Here is a 13,732-nt window from a genome sequence, read left to right as displayed (position 1 = left end):
CTCTCTTGCAGCCTCCGGTCTGGGCGACCCCACCTCCTTGCCGTCGTCATGGCAACTGATTAAGCAGCATGTGATGGAAAGCTCTGGTCTCCCCCCACTCAACCTCCCCATCTTGTGAGCATTGCCACGCCCTCTTCTGGGCCCCCGTATGGACAGGCACTGACCCCAGCTTGGGCTGTAATGGGGAGGCTAGAGTAATCCCCCAGACCCCCCCCCAGAGAAGGGGGTCAGATGGACTGTAAGGACCAGGGCAGCCGCCCCTCCCCCTGGCCCCAGAGGTCTTGGAGATGACCTGCGCCCCTCAGAGCCTCAGGGCTGTGACACAGGCTGGTTCTGCCACCACCGTACAGGGGAAGCCATTTAGTCTTCCGCAGCCTTGGGTCTGTGCTTTGTAGCTTCAGGAATTCCTGAGCTGGCTAGAGAAAAATCAAGAGAGAGGCTCCTGGAAGGGATCAAGGGGACAAAAACAGCCTATTTCAGAAAGTCCCAGAGTAGGTGGTTTGTGTGGATCTTTTTCTTTCTGCTTCTGTCCGGGAATATTTTTCTGTCTCTCTCTCTCTGAATCCATCTTTCCACCTCTCGCGCTCTCTCGCTTCCCTCCTCCTCACCTTCTCCCCATCCCTCTCCTCTGAGTGCTTGCTAGGAGCCAGCCGAGCGCATCCTTTTCCAAATCTGCTTTGCTTCGGAGGAGCCCTGTTCTCCCTCCAGTACCTGAGCCAATGTTCTGGGGACAGCCTGGGAGTCTAGAGCATCCTCCCAAGGGGGGAACAGGTACCTGGAGGCGCCTCTTAGGATGAACCAGCTGGCCGTGTCCCTGAAACTCTGCAGGATGGCATAGAGGAGGCATTGTAAACCGGCAAGAGCTGGGCTTGCTGCAGGACCCTGACAACCGGGCACTGTGAGTGCAGACGCGTGTCTGTGTGTGTGTGCGTGCGCATGTATTTGCATGTATTGCATGCATCTGCTGACATACGGAGGTGTGTCACTGTTATCTGTGATAGCGGGTGTGTGAGTGTGTACCCAGCACGTGTGCAAGTGTGCCTGCCTGTGTGTGACTTTCTATCTGAAGGACACACAAACCTGCATGACAGATTTTTCAAGGATATTTTGTGACGAGAACATGGCAGGATGAGCCCTCCTATTTTAATTTTTTATTGAAGTATAGTTGACTTTTTTTTTTTTTTGATGTATGAGCCCCTTTCAAATGCTAACAAGATAAACAAAGATGGATGTTAAAATGCTAAGTAAGGAATTGAATTTGCATCAGTAGGTTGGCAGAACCACTTCTGAATGCATCTGCCTTCTGGCCCTAGGAAAAGAAGTGAGGGTCACCTTGAAAGGGCATTTTTGCTCAAGCCCCCCCAAAGAGATCCTTGCCTTTTGTCATAAGGGCTAAAACAGCACACACGCGCGCGCGCGCGCACGTACACACACACAACTTCCTCTTTGAACCTCGAAGGCTCAGGGGCCCCTTCAGGGCACATTTCGCTTTCTCCCTCCACAAGACAGAGGGATTTGCTTGACGGACGGGGGCCTATGACGAGGAGATGTAGGAAACTTTGGCTGGCAAAATGCTTACAGTGTTTATTTCTGCGGTCGATTAGAAGTTCCTTTTGTATTTTTTGACCGAAGCAGCCCAGGCCTCAAGAGGCAAGCAGGTTGAGAAACGGAGATTTGATTTGCAGGGCAAGATGTGGGAACCCTGGCAACTTGCTGTTTAAGATTGAGTGGTTGGTGCTTGAGGACAGGCGGCCACGTACCCCTTGGAAGGGAATTCTTTGTGCTTCTCCGTTCCTGAATGTTTGGGAGGCTTGACGGCCAGTTATCTGTGGGTGAATGCTGCTGGTGGGCTGAGCTGTGCCCTTGGCATCTTGAAGGAAAGAACAGATCCGAAGACAAGGACCAGCCTCAGGAAGGTTCCAGTTCACGTAGGCACGGACCCTGCTTATTCAGCACCTTGCCCTCGAGACCTCGCTACTATTTGTGATTCTAAATCACTGCCCTCATTCCCCTACACCACAGCCTCTGTCTGCAGAGGCCCCGCCACCCTGGCCCACCTGCCAAAGCTTTGATCACCTTTAAACATTCTCCGTCACTGCTTCTGGGAACCTCTTAGACCCAGGTAGGCCTGATGCCCTCACGTCCTCCTCTGCAGGCCCCCAAGTCCCCTGCACCTCTGGCATCCCCCTGTAGACCGCTTTCTGCATTTACCCATGAGCTACAGTTAATTTTACAAGGAGTCAGAAAAATATGAAGACATTCAAAGTGGCCAGCCTTGACTCTTAAAATATCAGTGGCATGAAAGGCAAAATGGCTGAGAAATGGTCCCGGGTTAAAAAGAGATGAAAAGAAAGAAAAAAATGAGAGAGAGAGAGAGAGGAAAGAGCCTTGCCCACGAGTGCAGTGATGAGTGATTCCCAGGGGAAGTTTGAAAACCAGAAAGGGCCACCAGAGAGGCTTTGGGGACAAATGGGGAAATTTGAATACAGGAAATATTTGATACTGTTATGTAAAGAATCCGCCTGCCAGTTCAGGAGACACAGGTTCTATCCCTGGATGGGGAAGGTCCCCTGGAGAAGGAAATGACAACCCGCTCCAGTATTCTTGCCTGGGAAATCCCATGGACAGAGGAGCCTGGTGGACTGCAGTCCATGGGGTTGCAAAAGAATCGGACACAACTTAGCAACTAAACAGCAAGAAATTATGTCAATGGTGAATTTCCTGAAGGTGACATATCTTGTATCTTAGATCATTTGTACTGAAGTTCTATAAGACAAAGTCTCATTTTCAGAATGTACAAGCTGGAGGATTTAGGGATGAAATATCACAGAGTCTGCAAGTACCTCTCAAAGAATTCAGAAGAGAGATAATCAGTACATTGATTGATAGATGGGATAGGTACATATGTGACTCAGTGTCAGCGGCTGGTGATTCTGCGATTACAGGCGGTTGTTGAGCGACTTGCAACTTTTCTGTAGGTTTGAGACGGCTTGAAGCCCCACCATGTGCTGGACAGTCTGCCTAGCTCTGTCCGTGGACTGCCTTATGTAATGCTCAGAGCAGCCTCGGGATGGGGGAGCTCTGTCATACCCATTTTCCAGTTGAGAAAACAGAGGCAGAGCCAGATTCCAGCCCCAACCAAAATCCACGCAATGCCACTGCTCTCCCGCCTCCCTTCAAGGGAAATTACAAAGGGTAACAGTCTTGCCCACTTCCAGTCTGAATCTGAGTGACTTCACATCTTCACTCTGGTGTAGAGGTTAAGAGCACTGGATCAAGAGCCGCCTGGGCTTGTAGCCTGGCTCATCTACTTAGTGTTTCTGTGTTTGGGGGCAAGTCACTTAACCTCTCTGTACTTCCATTTCTTTTTTGGTAAGAAAGGATGATAACTGTGACTGCTTCAGAGGCCCATTCTAAAAATTAAAAGCCCTAGTATATGTAAAAGCTTGAAAGAGGATTTAACCCAAAGCAAGTGATCCCTGGTGGCTCAGATGGTAAAGAATCTGCCTGCAGTGCAGGAGATCCAAGTTTGATCCCTGGGTCAAGAAGATCCCCAGGAGAATAGAATAGCAACCCACTCCAGTATTCTTGCCTGGAGAGTCCCATGGACAGAGGGGCCTGGCCATTACTTTCCATGGGGTCACAAAGAGTCAGACACGACTGAGCAACTAACACACTCACACACACACACACACACAAGTGATCACTAAATATTGTTGTTGCTATTCCTATTACTCTTGTAAAGCCAGCGTCCTTGCCTCAGCCAGTGATGGATCATCCTAGAGGGGTCTTTCTCTTCCACACCCAGGCCTGGCTTGCTTTCTAGACCCTGGCAGTCTCTGCAGAGATTTGAGGCTGGGGTGAGGGGGTGTGGTAAGAGGCCATCTTATCCCCCCTCTTCCCAGCAGAACTGCCCTCCACAACTCACCTGCAAACCAGTTTCTCAGGCATGCTGTAAAGACCTCCAGGGAAGTACACACCAGTTTAGTCAGAGCTCGCAAGCCCATGAGTCCACCAGAGCCTTCAAAGTCCATCCCCAAAGGCTGGAAGCAGGCGCCTGTGTTTTATCTGTTGGTGTCGCTTTTACCGCTTGACGTTTCAGGGGCAACTCCTCAGGGTGATTGAGAAAGAATCTCGATCGGGAGTGTTTATCTGTTCCCTCGTGGCCTTTCAGTTTTGTGAGCAGATGTTCGCACACTTGAAAAGTCATCCTAGGAGTGGACTGTGGGGGCTGGGGGTGGGTGGGGGATCGTGTCTCAGTCCTGAGCAGCTGGAGTGGATCCTCAGTCACCCTGGTCCCCCTCCACGTCCCCCTTTCGAGGGGTGGGAAAAGAAAGGACTGTTACCATAGTGACCAGAGAACCCAGGCTGCCTCGGCGGGACCCTGTGCTCGGAGCGTCCAGCACATAACGCGCTGCTCGGTGCTGGAGGTGATGGGACGAATGAACGGGCCGCTCTCTGTCAAGGGGTGCCGATGACTGTCATCACAGTGGGAAATTATCTTCTTTATTTATTGTCTGTCTCTTTGGCTGGAACAGAGGGCAAGGACTCTGCTGTCTGACCCCACCACTCCCACCTGGGTCCTCGGGATTCACTGTTGTGTCTTTAGGTGACAGGCGGTCAGGAAATAGCAGAGCCCGATGGCAGACCTGTGAGTGAATGATTGAGTGAATACATGCATTTCACGGGCTGAAGGCAGAGACAGGGGTTGTGAACAGACTGTCACAGTACAGGCGAACATGCCTAAGAATATGTGTATAAATCTGTGGCTAATCTAATCATTACACATATTGACAGTTGGACCACAGTGATAGGTAGAGCTAAGTTCGTCTTCTGTGTTTGCTTTTTTTCTTGCACGGGGAGCCCCACACCATTCAGCTTGCAGAATCTTTGTTCCCCAACCAGGGATTGAACCTAGGCCCCCTCCCGTGGAAGCTCAGAGTCCTAACCACTAGACCTCCAGGGAATTCCCCTGAAATTTTTTATTAAAAAAAAGAAAAGAATGATTGCTGAGATTTTCCTGGTGCTCCAGTGGGAAGCAGGGGGCATGGGTTCCATCACCAACTGAGGAACAAAATTCCACATGCCTCAAAGTGCGGCCAAAAAAAAGCATGATTGCTAGAGAAATACAGGTGAGTGGTGTCTAACCCTGAGCTGAGTGTCAGGAAGGCTTCTTGGAGCTGGCGGCCAGAAGTGGCCACTCTGAAAAAGCACCCAAGATTCAGGGAATACCCACAGCGGGAGGGGCACAGAGGACGATCCAGCAGACAGGATCCCGTGAGAGATGACCCAGAAGCAGCAAAGGGCAGCATGTATGAGTCAGCGCCCAGAGGACGGGGGAGGGGCGGGACATACAGGTTGCAGGCTGGTGGCGGGGGTACCCAGATAAGCAGCTGGGCTTCATCCTGGGGGTAGCAGGGAGCCAAGGAATGTTGGGGCACCCGTGTAAACTAAGATAGTTTCAATAGAAAGCTTCTAATTCCTTCCTACAACCCTTACCTTTTTGCCTGGAGGATGGCTGGGGGTTTTGTACATGTCTCAAAGAGTATCCTTCCCCAGTAGTTCAGTAGTAAAGAACCCACCTGCCAATTCAGAAGATGCCAGAGACTTGGGTTCGATCCCTGGGTTGGGAAGATCCCCTGGAGGAGGAGGAAATGGCACCCCACTCCAGTATTCTTGCTGAAAAGAGAACCCCAGGACAGAGGAGCCTGGCAGGCTCTCCATGGGATGGCGAAAGAGTGGGACACGACCGAGTGACCGAACAGAAGCAAGGAGTACCATTTTAGAGACGCGCTTTTTCACGTAGCAAGTTTGTTTTCCTAAAATTGTCTAAAGGCATAAAATGGAGGCATTTTTCTCAACGGGAGGTAAGGTAGAATTGAGGTAGAGAATGACTGCTGATGACAGAAACCAAAGGAGGTTTGGACACCTGGGTGGGTTTCTCTTCCAGGGAGCATGCCAACCAGGATAAATTCCATCCCAGGTTTTTTGTTGTTGTTGTTGTTGTTGTTTTGGTTGAGGGTTGGGGGGAGCTGTGCCACAAGGTATACAAGGCTACCTCGGTGGCTCAGCAGTAAAGAATCCACCTGCAAGGCAGGAGTTGTAGGAGACTCGGGTTCAATCCCTGGGTCAGAAAGGTCCCCTAGAGGAGGGCATGGCAACCCACTCCAGTATTTTTGCTTAGAGAATTCCATGGACAGAAGAGCCTGGTGGGCTACAGTCCCTGGGGTCACAGAGTCAGACACGACTGAGCATGCACGCATGCAGCATACGGTATCTTAGTTCCCCAGCCAGGGATAGAACCCAGGCCCCCTGCAGTGGACGCTCACAGTCTTAACCAATGGACCGCTAAGGAAGTCCCCATCCCAGTTTTATTTACTCTGAACATCTGGCTCTACGTGGACAAAAAACAGGAGAGGCGATTGATGTTTTGCACTTGCTTGACACTCTAGTTTGCACACTGATAATCACCAGCAGCTGGGATCAGCCTTCCTCCTCAGGTTCAGGTCCCAGCCCTTTCTTCTTTCTATTTTGTCCTCTGGGCCCCCCTCCTTTCAATAAACAACCTAAACAAGGCATTGCAAGCTGTAGGGTTAAGAGCTTCAGCCATCTGCCCTCTGGTACCTTGGGAAGCCTCCCTAAACAGACCGGCTACATTTGATGTCTCAGATGCTGCCAGACAGCAGGGGGCGTGGGGGGAGGTGGATAAGACTGGCATGAGGATCTTGGAAATCTGTTGACATGTGTCATCCAGAAGGCCCCAGGTTTTGGCCAGGGTCACGTGATTGATGGCCATTGTGCCAGTCAACAGCTTGATTGGTTCAGAAGACGATGCATCAGAGGCTTTTTCATGACTCTGTCCTGGATCTCCCCTCCTCTTCGCTGTTTCTCCTGCACCAAAATTTTGAAAGCATAGGCTAGAAGAATTAGGAAGCAAGTAAAGGTAGGCAAACTCTTGGTCATATATTGATTTTTTTTTTAATTTTATCTTTTGACCATTCCACATGGTATATGGGATCTTAGTCCCCAGACCAGGGATCGAACCCACGCCCCCTGCATTGGCAATGCGAAGTCTTAACCATTGGACCACCAGGGAAATCCCTCATAGACTGATGTTTGAAATGTGCAGGCAGCATTCTCTGTTACCTGGAGCTGTCCTGAGTGCTGTAGAGTCACAGAGATGTTGCTTCTTGCACACCAAGGACCTTACGTGCCTTAGGGTAGGATCAAGTGCCTCGTGGAATTCAGACCTCTACACCCTGAAAGCATGACTTTACTAGCGTGTGAGATGAGTGCAATTGTGCGGTAGTTTGAGCATTCTTTGGCATTGCCTTTCTTTGGGATTGGAATGAAGACTGACCTCTTCCAGTCCTGTGGCCACTGCTGAGTTTTCCAAATCTGCTGGCATATTGAGTGCAGCACTTTCACAGCATCATCTTTCAAGACTTGAAATAGCTCAACTGGAATTCCATCACCACCACTAGCTTTGTTCGTAGTAATGCTTTCTAAGGCCCACTTGACTTCACATTCCAAGATGTCTGGCTCTAGGTCAGTGATCACGTTATCGTGACTATCTTGGTCGTGAAGATCTTTTTTGTAGAGTTCTTCTGTGTATTCCTGCCACCTCTTCTTAATATCTTCTGCTTCTGTTAGGTCCATACCATTTCTGTCCTTTATCGAGCCCATCTTTGCATGAAAAGTTCCCTTGGAATCTCTAATTTTCTTGAAGAGGTCTCTTGTTTTTCCTATTCTGTTGTTTTCCTCTATTTCTTTGCATTGATCACTGAGGAAGGCTTTCTTATCTCTCCTTGCTATTCTTTGGAACTCTGCATTCAGATGCTTATATCTTTCCTTTTCTCCTTTGCTTTTCGCCTCTCTTCTTTTTACAGCTATTTGTAAGGCCTCCTCAGACAGCCATTTCGCTCTTTTGCATTTCTTTTCCATGGGGATGGTCTTGGTCCCTGTCTCCTGTACAATGTCACGAACCTCCGTCCAGAGTTCATCAGGCACTCTATCAATCAGATCTAGTCCCTTAAATCTATTTCTCACTTCCACTGCATAATCATAAGGGATTTGATTGAGGTCATATCTGAATGGTCTAGTGGTTTTCCCTACTTTCTTCAATTTAAGTCTGAACTTCGCAATAAGGAGTTCATGATCTGAGCCACAGTCAGCTCCTGGTCTTGTTTTCGCTAACTGTATACAGCTTCTCCATCTTTGGTTGCAAAGAATATAATCAATCTGATTTCGGTGTTGACCATCTGGTGATGTCCATGTGTAGAGTCTTCTCTTGTGTTGTTGGAAGAGGGTGTTTGCTATGACCAGTGCATTCTCTTGACAAAACTCTATTAACCTTTGCCCTGCTTCATTCCGTGCTCCAAGGCCAAATTTGCCAGTTACTCCAGGTGTTTCTTGACTTCCTACTTTTGCATTCCAGTCCCCTATAATGAAGAGGACATCTTTTTTGGGTGTTAGTTCTAAAAGGTCTTGTAGGTCTTCATAGAACCGATTAACTTCGGCTTCTTCAGCATTACTGGTTGGGGCATAGGCCTGGATTACTGTAATATTGAATGGTTTGCCTTGGAAACGAACAGAAATCATCCTGTCATTTTTAAGATTGCATCCAAGTACTGCATTTCGGACTCTTTTGTTGACCATGATGGCTACTCCATTTCTTCTAAGGGATTCCTGCCCACAGTAGTAGATATAATGGTCATCCGAGCTAAATTCACCCATTCCAGTCCATTTTAGTTCACTGATTCCTAGAATGTCGACATTCACTCTTGCCATCTCCTGTTTGACCACTTCCAATTTGCCTTGATTCATGGACCTAACATTCCAGGTTCCTATGCAATATTGCTCTTTACAGCACCAGACCTTGTTTCTATCATTGGTCACATCCACAACTGGGTATTGGTTTTGCTTTTGCTCCATCCCTTTATTCCTTCTATAGTTATTTCTCCACTGAGCTCCAGTAGCATACTGGGCACCTACCGACCTGGGGAATTCCTCATTCAGTATCCTATCATTTTGCCCTTTGTTACTGTTCACGGGGTTCTCAAGGCAAGTATACTGAAGTGGTTTGCCATTCCCTTCTCCAGGGGACCACATTCGGCTGTGGTCCATGTGATTAGATCAGCTAGCTAGTAAAGTCATGCTCAAAATTCTCCAAGCCAGGCTTCAGCAGTATGTAAACCGTGAACTCCCAGATGTTCAAGCAGGTTTTAGAAAAGGCAGAGGCACCAGAAATCAAATTGCCAACATCCGCTGGATCATGGAGAAAGCAAGAGAGTTTCAGAAAAACATCTATTTCTGCTTCATTGACTATGCCAAAGCCTTTGACTGTGTGGATCACAATAAACTGTGGAAAATTCTGAAAGAGATGGGAATCCCAGACCACCTGACCTGCCTCTTGAGAAACCTGTATGCAGGTCAGGAAGCAACAGTTAGAACCGGTCATGGAACAACAGACTGGTTCCAAATAGGAAAAGGAGTGCGTCAAGGTTGTATATTGTCACCTTGCTTATTTAACTTATATGCAGAGTGCATCATGAGGAACGCTGGGCTGGAAGAAGCACAAGCTGGAATCAAGATTGCTGGGAGAAATATCAATAACCTCAGATATGCAGATGACACTACCCTTATGGCAGAAAGTGAAGAGGAACTCAAAAGCCTCTTGATGAAAGTGAAAGAGGAGAGTGAAAAGGTTGGCTTGAAGCTCAACATTCAGAAAACAAAGATCATGGCATCTGGTCCCATCACTTCATGGGAAATAGATGGAAAAACAGTGGAAACAGTGTCAGACTTTGTTTTTTTGGGCTCCAAAATCACTGCAGATGCTGATTGCAGCCATGAAATTAAAAGACGCTTGCTCCTTGGAAGGAAAGTTATGACCAACCTTGATAGTATATTAAAAAGCAGAGACATTACTTTGCCGACCAAGGTCCGTCTAGTCAAGGCAATGGTTTTTCCCGTGGTCACGTATGGATGTGAGAGTTGGACTGTGAAGAAAGCTGATCGCCGAAGAATCGATGCTTTTGAACTGTGGTGTTGGAGAAGACTCTTGAGAGTCCCTTATACTGCAAGGAGATCCAACCAGTCCATTCTAAAGGAGATCAATCCTGGATGTTCATTGGAGGGACTGATGCTAAAGCTGAAACTCCAATACTTTGGCCACCTCATGAGACGAGTTGACTCACTGGAAAAGACTCTGATGCTGGGAAAGGTTGGGGGCGGGAGGAGAAGGGGACGACAGAGAATGAGATGGCTGGATGGCATCACCGACTCTGTGGACATGAGTTTGAGTGTACTCCGGGAGTTGGTGATGGACAGGGAGGCCTGGCGTGCTGTGATTCATGGGGTCGCGGAGAGTCGGACACGACTGAGCGACTGAACTGAACTGAACTGAACTGAACACCCTGAAAGGGAAGATGGGATAAGAATTGGGATGTAGGGGAAGTGCCAAGTGTGGGCTGAGTTTGGAAATGAGCGCGAGGCCAAAAGATGAAGACTTTCTTGGGACTTCCCTTTCAGTACAGTGGTTAAGACTCCACGCTTCCAATGCCAGGGACATTCGATCCCTGGTCAGGGAACTAAATGTCCACACGCTGCAAACAAACAAAAAAAGATGAAGATCTTCAGGAAGAGTACAAACAGTGACAGCTGTTAAGGTTTTTTTGTCCCGTAAAGGAAGTGTTTGTTGGTCTCAGTTGGCTGATGAGGTTTCTGGATAAGGATCACAACCACCAAACCGGTAATATTGCCGGATCTTGGTCTTCAAGTCCAGAGGGCCCTGGTTCCAACCCAGCTCCACGATCTCTGGCTGTGTGTCCCTCTGCAAGTGTCTGAACCTCTCTGAGCCTGTCCCCTCACCTGAAAAATAGGAAGAGTAGAATTTGCATTTGGGGAGTAGATGAGATGGTGTGGGTCACGCTTGGCACAACAGGCATTTGTTCGCTGAATCGTAGCAGACCCTCCATCAGATCCTTTGAATTTCTGAAGCTAAGGCATTTCCAAGGGATTGTAGGAGTACTGTCAGGCATAGGTGGTAACTCCGATCACCAAAAGAGTGTTTCCAAGTCGCCCTCTGTGCAGACTAGGGAGAAAATCAATGACTCGTTTGTAACAAGCTGTGGTATTTGCACCCTCAGCAGTTCCTGGAGTCCTTAAAATGATTTAGTTTCTCTGAATAGGAAACGTGTTTCCTCTCATCACGCGGACCTTATCTGCTGTTTTTTCCTGCCCCTCCCAGCACCCCCAGCTCTCGCAGGAACGCTGGGTCCCCAGGGCAGAGCAGAGCATGTGCTCACTGGACCGTCACCTGGTAAACATTCATGAAACTGAGCAAACAGACTCTAGTCCGCTGGCCCAGGTCAGCTTGTTCAGCGTTGGCACAGCATCTTTCCCAGCCCAGATTCTCTCACTCCCGATCCCTTGTGGGGTCAGAAATCCGAAACTCACCCAGCACTTCCAGGGCATGTCTTTCCGCTTATGACCTGCCTCCAGAAGGAAGCCTCAGCCTCTCCCATTCAAGACTTGAACTCGAAGCCTTGTCTGTTCTGTTCTCCCTTCACTCTATTCTAGAGACGCCATGTCCATGCTGCCTGCGTGCGGGATTTAAGTTCACCTATTCTTCCTGACGGGGCTTCCCAGGAAGCTCCATGGTGAAGAATCTGCCTGCCAGTGCAGAAGACACAGGTTCGATCCCTGGATTGGGAAGATCCCCTGGAGGGCATGGCAACCCACTCCAGTATGCTTACCCAGAAAATTCCATGGACAGAGGAGCCTAGCGGGCTACAGTCTGTGTGGTCGCAAAGAACTGGACAAGACTTTGTGACTGAGCACGCACGCACACATCCTTCCTGATAGAGCCTAGGGGGCTGGGGCAGTGTAGGCAGGTGAACTGGGAGACAGAAACCTAAGGATGGAGAGATTGGGGCAGACCAGCTTCTGTCTCATGGAAGCTAGATCTTCAGGCTCGAGCAGAGCCAGAGATTTGCATGCACAAATGGTCCCTCCCAGGACATAGACTGTACAAGAAATGCCTTCCCTACAAGGTGGAGGTTTCTTTGGAAACTGAGAACATGGCCTGCGAGGAGCAGTCTCTTGTACATCCTGTGTGCAGTCTTCAGTTGGCCAAATCCTGTGCCTCGTGACCGCATGGGTAGGTTTAATTCTTCCCATTTCACAGATGAGGAAACTGAGGCCCTGGTGATCTGAGCACCTTTTTTTTTTTTTTTTTTTGGCCATGCCATACAGCTTGTGGAATCTTAAGTTCCCCAAGCAGGGATTGAATCTGGGCCCTCACCTGGGCCCTCGGCAGGGAGAGTGCTGGACCACTGAGGAATTACTGACCTGAGCAACTTGCCCTGTCATCGAGCTCCTAGATGGTACATTTGGGCTGTTTCTTTCTTTCGTTACTTTCTCAACAGCACCCTCAGTCTCTCTTAGGAGTCAACACTTGCCCGTTTCTAAGACTAGTATTCTTCTCCCCTTATACAAGTCAGTGATGATTGTATGGTGTTCCACCAGCAGGTTATAGGGAATCATGAATTCGTGAACGCAGGGAGGAAGGGCCGGATCAGTTTTGCAGAGGAAGCTGGGGTGGAGAGGGGGCTGGAGGAGGGAAGCCAGGTCCGAGATTAAACCTTCTGTCCCAAGGCCATCATCACAGGCCCTTGAATGGGGCCCTGTTAGCCATCTGCAAAGGCCAGGCCTCTGGCTTTATTGGTTGCCATGGCTACCCCTGGCCTTGACAATGGAGGCCCACTTAGCTTGAGCCCGTCATTGTGTCCTACTGAGTCTGCAGAAAAGCCGACAGTTGGGGCTGCAGACAGGGAAAGGAATGTCCCCAGCCTCTGCCAGCGTTTCTGTCTCTGTTCCAAGAGCAGATAGAAGAATGAAAAAGAGTATCTGGGGGCCTCAGAGAAGTCCAGGGGTTCCATCTCCAGCCAGTGACACATGCAAATGGTAGAGAGATGAGTCCGTCTTCATCGGATGGTTTTGGAGCGTTTAGCATGTTTTCAGTGACTGTTTGCAGCGCGGCACTGGGGCTGGGGATAGCAGGGACCCAGGTCTCAGTTCACCCTCAGCTGGTCCGTGAGTTAGGTGCAATTGGAATTGTCCCCATTTTACAGAGGAGGAAGCTGAAACCCAGAGAGGTTACTTAAGGTGCTCAAGGTCACACAGCAGGCCAAAGAGGCTGGTTTCACATCAAGCACTCCAGCTCCCCAGAGGGCCACCTTGGTCTTCATTTTTTTCTCTTCTTTTTCATCTTTGGAATGTTTAACTTTCAAAGCCATTTCCAAGGTCTTGGGGGCAGTGCAGACCTGGGTCAAGTGCAGGGCCCACCATCTATCCCTTAGGAAGGTGGATGTAACCCTGCCTCGGGAGCGTCGCCAATCCCAGGTCTCACTCATGGGTGTCCCCGGAGGGAGGGGCGTCACAGACGGAGAGGTCCCCTGATTAGCAGCAAGGGCAAGAATCACTGGCTTTTGACCTCCAAGACCGTGGGGAGTCATTTACCTCTGAGCCTGTCACCCGAGGCGGACACAAAATGTCACACAGAAGGTACAGAGCACACAACAATAGGTGAGCCATAAGCAGCAAGCAATACTGTGATTGTTGTTGTTCGGCTGCTAAGTCGAACTCTGCAACCCCATGCAGCATACCTGTCTTCCCTGACCTTCACTATCTCCCGGAGTTGGCTCAAACTCACGTCCGTGGACTCGAT

At 49.2% G+C, this 13,732-nt stretch overlaps 1 protein-coding gene across 1 annotated transcript in view; it reads left to right on the top strand.

The window, feature by feature from the left end:
• The window catches only part of ABAT (4-aminobutyrate aminotransferase), a 91,704-nt gene that overhangs the window by 29,383 nt on the left and 48,589 nt on the right, over window positions 1-13,732 (top strand). The window lies entirely within an intron of this gene.

This window comes from Moschus berezovskii, chromosome 27, assembly GCF_049115385.1.
Source record: "Moschus berezovskii isolate FMDL1 chromosome 27, NW_MosBer_1.0, whole genome shotgun sequence".
NCBI lineage: Eukaryota > Metazoa > Chordata > Mammalia > Artiodactyla > Moschidae > Moschus > Moschus berezovskii.
Note: the sequence above shows the minus strand (reverse complement) of the source record. Positions and strands in the feature narration are given on the sequence as shown.